The sequence below is a fragment of the Protopterus annectens genome, chromosome 10.part0 (genome assembly GCF_019279795.1).
Source record: "Protopterus annectens isolate FY-2018-M chromosome 10.part0, PAN1.0, whole genome shotgun sequence".
Classification (NCBI taxonomy): domain Eukaryota; kingdom Metazoa; phylum Chordata; order Ceratodontiformes; family Protopteridae; genus Protopterus; species Protopterus annectens.
Window position 1 is genome coordinate 514,693,449 of NC_056744.1, and position 8,471 is coordinate 514,701,919.

The 8,471-nt window shown below is 38.8% G+C and overlaps 1 pseudogene; it reads left to right on the forward strand.

The window, feature by feature from the left end:
• The first annotated feature begins 6,033 nt into the window (after positions 1–6,033).
• LOC122814541 lies at positions 6,034–6,187 on the forward strand (annotated as a pseudogene).
• The last annotated feature ends 2,284 nt before the right edge of the window (positions 6,188–8,471 follow it).

Genomic DNA, 8,471 nt, shown 5'->3' on the forward strand with positions numbered 1-8,471 from the left:
TTTGTTTACTGGGTTAGTACACTAATCACAACAGATAATTTGAGAACACACCTAGCTGAAGAAATTCATAAAAATTAAAACAGAGTAATCAGGTATAACAGATAATCCCAAAGGCAATCAATATAATATGAAATATTATTAACAGAGTAGAAAAATAAATGTTAATTAATTTTAGTAGTAAATGTGAGAGGGAAGCAACATGTGTGAGCAGACAGTCAAAGTAGGAGTGATGTAGGTGAGGGGACAGTTAGGTTATGTGTCCAGTGGAAAAGCACTTGCAGTTAGACTTTTGATGGTGGTAGCTTTTGAGTGAGTTCTGAATGTGGAGAAAGAGGAGACTTATTTTAAGTAAGGGAGAGGGACTGCCACAGTTTGGGTGAAAGAATGGAGAAGGAATTGTCAGTGCAGTGTAGTTCAGTTTGGGGTGTGTGGAGTAAAGGAGCTCATTTAGAGAGGTTGCAAAGGCTGTATGAGGCAGTTTTATGATGGCATTTAGCTGCAAAATGTGGGAAGGCACCTGCTTGAAGTAGTTTAAAAAGAAGAGACAGTGGTAGAAGAAGACTAGTAGCCATTTGGCCTTGGAGAAGGTGATGTGGTGGTGTTCCTAATTGGAGGAATTGGAAAGGAACTGGCAAATTTTATTTTCAATAGACTGTAGACTGGATGAGGGTTTTTTTTTAGAGGCTGTGGCTATGATGGGGAGTCTGTATTCAAGTTGAACAAGGAGGGCTCCTTTGCCTATTGCATCTCTGGCTTGTCGGGGAAAAAAAGGAGGATATTTTCTAGGACCAGAATAAACGACAAATGATCCTTTTCCTGGTGTTTTCAATCTAGCTTTGGATATTTAGCGACTGGTCTAGCAATAAACATAAGTATTTAAATTATGTGCCTGTTTATATTGGGAAACCATTGAGATCTGCAATGCTGCGATTTTTCTGATTTTTTTCAGCTTTTGTGAGTTTCAAATATAATTTTGTTTTTCTTTTGGAAGGATTTAGGAGTAGCTTATGACTGTTTAGTATATAACTAAGGGAGTGGAAGTCAGACTGAAGGTGGATTTGGATAGTTTAATGTGAGTGACTGTATCAAAGAATATATAATTTGCATAAAAAGTAATATGAAGGTTAGGGAGATAACAAGGTAGTTTGTTAATAAAGATAGAAAACAACAGTGGGGTGACTATGGATCCCTGAAACACTCATCTGGTAAGAGGTGTAGGAAATGATAACAATAAGCATATTTTGACTCTGAAATACCTATTTGTTATGAAATGGTGGAACTAATGTGACAGTGGTGGAGATAACACTGACTTCTTGGAGAGAGTGAAGGAGCAGGCAGTGGTCAATAAGATCAAAAGCTCCGGTAAGGTAAACAAAGAGAGCTCCTGAATGTGTTCTTTATCTATGTTAAGAAGAATCTTATCTTTAAGTGACCATAGGACTGCCACTGTGCTCCAGCAAGTCCAGAATCCATCCTGTTTAAGAGAGAGGATGTGGTACTGTTGGATGTAACTGGACAGTTGACTGTAGATTAGATTTCAAGTGTTTTCCCAAGTGCAGGGAGGATGGAGACAGGCCAGAAGTGAAAGACATTTTCTGTTTGAGAAGAGGTTTAACAAGAGCAGTTTTCAATATGTCTGGTACTGTATTTTAAGTTAAACAGAGGATATAGACATGGAGGAGATGTGTTTAAAAGGAAGTCTTTGCAAAGTGAAATAAAACAAGGGAGTAGGTTGTCTTGCACCAGGGTATGTTTCTTTTTTGGGGGGGTGTCAATTTCTTTGTGTAATTTTCTTAAAACAGTAGAGGGGGTCAAAAGAAGGGGGTGGGTGACTTTGTGGGAGAGGTAGAGGTTGTAGTAAGTAGGAAGTTGAATTCCTGGAGAAAGTCAGAGGTTAAGAGTTAGCCTTGTGTGGTCTGGATGGTGAAGGGGTGGAGGTGGGATATGTGGATTTGTAGACTCTGAAAAGATTTACTTCCTCACAAAAGTGTTTGTGTTTTTAGAATATTTGGCTTTGTGCCTACAAGTAGCTTGATTAGTTAGATTATGTGGAGAAGTGAAGGCAGTACGATTTTCTGGTGAGGGGTTTTGTCTACAAGAAGACCATGCATTGTCCCTAAGTTTGAGATGAGGTTTCAGTTTGGTGGTTAGCCAGGGGGGTTTATTGTATTTGAAAAATTTGTCTTGAAGTTGAAGGAGGGAGGTGTAAGAGCTGTTGTAGCTGAGTTGTAGTTCTTTTAAGTTCATAATAGGATGCCAGTCAAAAGTTGTTAGGAGTTTTTTGAGGTTGTTTGTACTGACAGTGAATCTGGATCTGAATTTCTGAAGATAACTAGATTGAGGATGGAGTTTTGGTGACCAGTGGTTAATTTAGAAGATGGTCACTAAATAAGGGTGGAAGAACAGATATATATTTGAAATGATGTTGTATATGATAGGCAGATCCAGGAGGAAGTGTTTATTGGTTCAAAGATTTGGACAAGTCTAGCTGTTTCCACCTCCAATTTTACAATATTTACAAAACATTTTAAGGACAGATCCAGGTTTCAAACCACCATCCCTTATAAATTCTGACATGAAGGTCTATGACAAATTGTTAGCTCAGTGGATTAAGCTGTTGCTTCCAGTGTTGATCACTGGGGCACTATCAGGCTTTGTCCTGTGTAAATCTAATTTACAAAGTCTGTGTGCTCTGACAATGCCTATACAGAATATAAAGGACACTTGAGACCCAGTTTTGCAAGTCTTTCCTGACTTTGAGAAGGCTTTCAACTTGGACTGAAGTACTGTATGTTCACCTCATGTCCAAAATCCTTACTAACTCGCTGCGGTTTTCAGCTTGTGAACTTTAAAAAGGAACTCAACAGAGCAGCTCTCTACTCACTGTTCTGTTCTCTGGGTTACTCGGCACTGGTATGGTCACTTCTCTATAAACATAACTGACAAGATAACTAGCAGAGGAGAGTAGCAGCTGTTCTGTTGCACATAACTGTCTCCTTCTACCCTCAGACCAGGTCCAGGACACTGCAATAATGATGAGGCATCTGTAGGAATTTACAGAACTCTCATGTCTACAAGTCAAGACAGACTAAAACGAGTTTTTGCAATTTTCTTACAGGCAGATTAATTAAAGGGGACAGGCACTGTATCATGACTGAAATAAAACCAGGGTAACTCCAAATACTTTGATAACTTTTTATAGATCTGTCTTTTCTATGCCACTTCAATGCAGTTAAGATGTTATGGTCCTCACTAGTCATTTAAATAGTGAGACATATTTCAACCTCTGAGAATTAATGACACTTAAAAGTTAAAGGTCTAATGAGTACAGTTCTGTCTCAGTCAAGTCAAACACAGGGTGCTTTATTTTATTCTTGCTAACTGGAGACAGAAAGGATGTGTAGATGTCCTGGTGCATATAAATGTGCAGGGACATTTACAGTCCAAAGATTATTCCTTCTGTCACATAACAACATGCCTCTTTGGTCCTATTTAGAGTTGAGCACACTTGACAGTCATTATCTCTAAACTGTTAGGTAGTAAAAGAGGTCAGTACTAGAGGCTTTCAGTAAGTACCACATCATCAGTTGAGATGAAGTTGTAGTCCATTCACTTTATAAGAAAATGACATGCTGTGGGCTTTACACTTGCAGCATATAGGAATATCACTGATTCTTTAGCACCCATGGGAAAGCCAAGGTAAATGATGGCTGAGTGACATTATCAAGAGTCTCCAAGGAAGAAAAGTCTTTAGACAACTTGGAGAAGAAGTTTGGTATCCCTCATAAGTATCCTTTGCATTACATGAGACAGATAGATATGTGAAGGCCAGTGATATTATTATAAGTCTTCATGGAAGCAAAGTCTTTTTACATCTTGAACTTGCAGATGTTTAGTATCTCCCACAAGTATCACTGACAGTACCTTCAAATGGGACATGCGATAATAACATTTCCACTGTCAGAAAGTACCAGCACAGGAGACCCTTAGTTTAAACCTCAGCTCACTGTTAAGTACCTCGAGCTATCAAATACACATTGTGCCAAAACAAACCTTATGTATCCTTTGCTCTTAGGCTTATTTGGTACTATGTCCTCGGGATAACTCAAGGGGATCCTTACAGATATTTGGTAATCAGGGTTCCACCTTACAGGCTGATGCTGATTACCCTTTGTTCAGAAATGAACATAACAGAAACTGATAATTTCAAAATAAGGAAGATATGAGTTCCCAACAAGTATGGACTTGTCAAAAACACCATACCCAAGGATGTATAAGACAAACATCCACAAACTAGCATCCACAGAAGGCATTCCAGTCAAGGAAATGTTTATTTAGTGCTTTTGTCCAAAGACTTCATCAGAATAAAATGTCAAAATGTCAACCAACATTACATACTGTTCTACATACTCAATTAAACAACTGAATGAACAATCGAGCAATTAAAATCTAAAAACTCCAGCGAAATATTTGTATAATATGACATTCTTTTTAAACCACGTATTTAAATATTTTAGATCATGGATGATTTATTTTTTATTACTGATGCTAAGTTAGATGCCATTACTGCTTTTGTTTCAAATATTAATGATACTACTGAGTTTTAAGACTTTAACATCGGTTGTTTAGGCACTGATGTATATTTTTTGGATGTTGCCATACAATGGAACAAAAATAGTATGAATTTTTCTAGTCATATTTATAGGAAGGAATGTTTTGTTAACAACATTTTGCACTTTTCTAATGCAACCCACCATACATGAAGAAAAATATACCCAGGGCAGATGATCAGGACCTCGTGGCTGACTACTAATCAGGAGAATTTGTGGATGCAATTCATGAAATAATTGTATTTTTATGGACAGGGATTATAGTTATAATATTCTAAAGGCTGCTGCAGATGAAATTGTAGAAAAAAGGAATGATAAGTTTCCACCTATATTGTTTGTTGGCATGCCTAACTAGAACACAGGTGCTAGTTCCACTGTTTCTAATATTAAGACAGACAAAAGTTATACTAATAGTTTTGGTCTGTGCATGACTGTGGATGATTCAAGTATCAGCTCTATTCCTATTCAGAACTGCATTTTTAAGGCTAAGTGGGACATTATTAAAGTAGTAGGTAATGAACCTAGGTTTGTAGTTAAGAAGGCTAAGTGTCTAAAACAATACTTAGAAATAGGCAATATTATAGACAAGACTGCTAAAACTGACAAAAATCCTGGCATGTATAAATGTGTTTCTATGTAAGAGCAGGGTTCTTCAGTATTTTTGTTTCATAGAAATAAGCACATTATAAGTAACAGTTATTTTAATTGTGATTTTGCTGGTATTATTTATATTGCAATCTGGTCTAGCTGCCAGTCATTTTATATAGGTATGTCTACAAGAAAATTAAAAATGAGAATAAGGGAACATCTGTATAGTATTAAACACTCTGAAATTAATAATGCTCTTTCTAAACATTCTACTGTTTCTGCATATTTCAAACAGTTAATTTGTTTGTGTTACATTCAGTCCTTAGGGATGTATGGGGTGGAGATTACAAAATTTGCTTTTGAGATGAGAATCTTTTTGGTAGCTTAGGTTGCAAGCAGATAGGCATCCTGGAATCAATGACAACCTTTGTATTAGGTGTTTTTTATAAGTATATGTGTCATATTGTGTAATGTTGATTTAAAATTGTTTTGCTGGAGTTTTTAGATTTTAATTGTTTGATTTTTGATTGAGGTGGAGGGAAAGGGTGCCATCCGGGTGGAGGGACACTATGCCCTCCCTTCTGGCCTCGACGGCGGTTGCAGGTACTTGAGGAGGATGCCCCACTCCCTGTGGGGGGGGGGGTCAGTTTGAAGACCCAGAAAGCCAGCAATTCAGCTCCACACTGGCCACTGCAGGACTCCTCTCATCCCATGGCATAGGACAGTAATCCCGGTCTGGGCACCCACGATGATGCCTGTGAAACCTCGCCTGCTCATCTTTCGGTGTAATGCTGTGTAGCAGCAGTGCCTGCCATGACCAAGAGGAGAACCATGCAACTCTGAGCAGTGGATCACTCAGCTGAAGCGTCGATGAAAAACGCAGCTAGCTGTGAGAACTAATGTGAATTGCAGGACACATTGATCATTGACACTTCAAACGCACTTTGTGGCCCTGGGTTACTCATAGGGCTGCGCCTGTCTGAGGGTTGTCTTGCTTTCCATTGACCCTGGGGTGTCCTGCTCCCAGTGAGAGCATGGTCGCAGAGTCAAGGGAACCTGTCACAGGCTGCCCATCCCCCCAGGACAAGACACAGACAGAGGAGAGGAGTCCCTGCCACCACCCCCAGCTTGGATCCCATCCATGCTGCGAGGATGGGAGGGTGGAAGCATACATCTGACATCCCCTGGAGGCTGTCCATGGTACCACCATTCAGCTGCCCTCCCAGGGGCACATCCTGATGTTTGCCTGCCTGGTTCCCACAAGTTGGAGCCGCATCAGCCGCCCTCCCTTGTTACCCAGAGTCTAGTGGTAGGGTGATGGGTGTGAAGGCTGGAGAGGGGGAGGCATATCCATCCATCTCTGTGGCCACCACCCACCCCCTCCACGACCACGCTCAGAATGTGACCTCAGATCAGACATGGTGACCCACCGAATTTATGCATGTTACTAAGCAGAGGAAAAGAAACTAACCAGGATATTTAACTGAGTATATTGAACAGTATATAAGGTTGGTTGACATTTTGTAATTTTATTCTGATGAAGTCTTTGGAGGAAAGCACTAAATAAACATTTCCTTGACTGGAGTACCTTTTGTGGATGTCATTTCATGAAGTATGGACATGTAATGAATGTGATAGGTCTTCATCATTGGTGGAGTGTTTTTTTTTTTTTTTTGTACAGTGACATGGGTGATTAGGAATGGGACAGACTACTTTTGTCAGCCATCACAGAATGCTCATTTGTTTGTCTACCAGAAACATGGGTTATTAAAGAGTTTTGACCTTATTAAGGCCTACTACATTGCATCTGGTCTATTTATGGTATCCATTAGAATATATATATATATATATATATATATATATATATATATAGACAGATAAATAGATAGACAGATATAGATATATGAAAATTCCCTTACAAACTCTGTTGTAGTAAATCTGCTCATAATGAAATAAGAACCACATGTTTATCACTGCTTTAGTTGTTGCTATTTCTATCCTCTGACAAAAAACGAGGACTGTATCAACCCATATGCGAAGTTCACTAATGAATCTCTGGGGTAAAGTAATGAAATTCTGTGTTGATTGTTTAATATGCATTTATTTCATAAGATTGTGTTCTGTGCTGCCATGTTTTGCTTTCCTTTAATGTTAAGACTTATAAGTATGTTTCTGGCTTGACCTATTAAAGTATGCATTTGATTATTAATAACTGTACTGTGCTTCTTGTTGTTAGATCTTAAAAGTTTTGTTGTTGTTTCAATGCTCCTGTATTGGGTGGCACAGTGGCACAGCGGTTAACGTTGTCGCCTCACAGCAAGAGGTTCTCCGGTTCGATTCTCGGCTGGGGTGCCTTCTGTGTGGAGTTTGCATGTTCTCCCTGTGTTCGCATGGGTTTTCGCTGGGTACTCTGGTTTCCTCCCACATTCCAAAGACATGCATCTGGAGTGTTTCTCCCCAGGCCTCTGCTGAAAACAGGCTCTGTGGAACCTAGCTGGACATTCCCGGTCAACAAATGTTAAATAAAGATTATTTTACTATACTGTGGTATTATTCAATAAGGTGATACAATGGTATACAATACATAAATGAATAACATTTGACCACCCTAGGCAAGATGAGATACCCCTCCTCCCTGTCAGACCTATCCCATTTAAATCTATCCTATCTCTTCTCTCCGATTTAGAAAAATACAACCACAAAAATTGAATGCCTACTTTTCTAGTGCAATTTGTTTACTTTTTACTGACCTGCAAGGACTTCCTGCAGTGCCTCCGGCTATAATTAAACTGGTCAATAACTCTGTACACACACACACACACACACACACACACACACACACACACACACACACATATGTGTGCGCATGCATATATATATATCTAGCTATCGATTATTTACCTACTATTAGTCAAGTGTAAGTAAAATCAATCTTTGTACTGCTGACGCACTTTGATTCACAATGCAGATGGTTGAAAATTTTGTGATAATGATCTCAGCATTAATATATATATATATATATATATATATATATATATATATATATATGGCTCTACCTTATAACATTGAATCCACAGAATGCCAAATCACAGTTCATCGAGACGAATGTATCAAAACTGTAGAAGAGTGAAACTCCATATCATCGAACCACACTTCCGTGGACTGAAAGTAAAACTCTTTGGATGGCATGCCAGAAAAGCTTAGGGTTTTGCTGGTGGTTGTCTTGGAGCTAGGAAGCATATCTGGTTTTGTGTGATCTGATTTTTTTTTTGT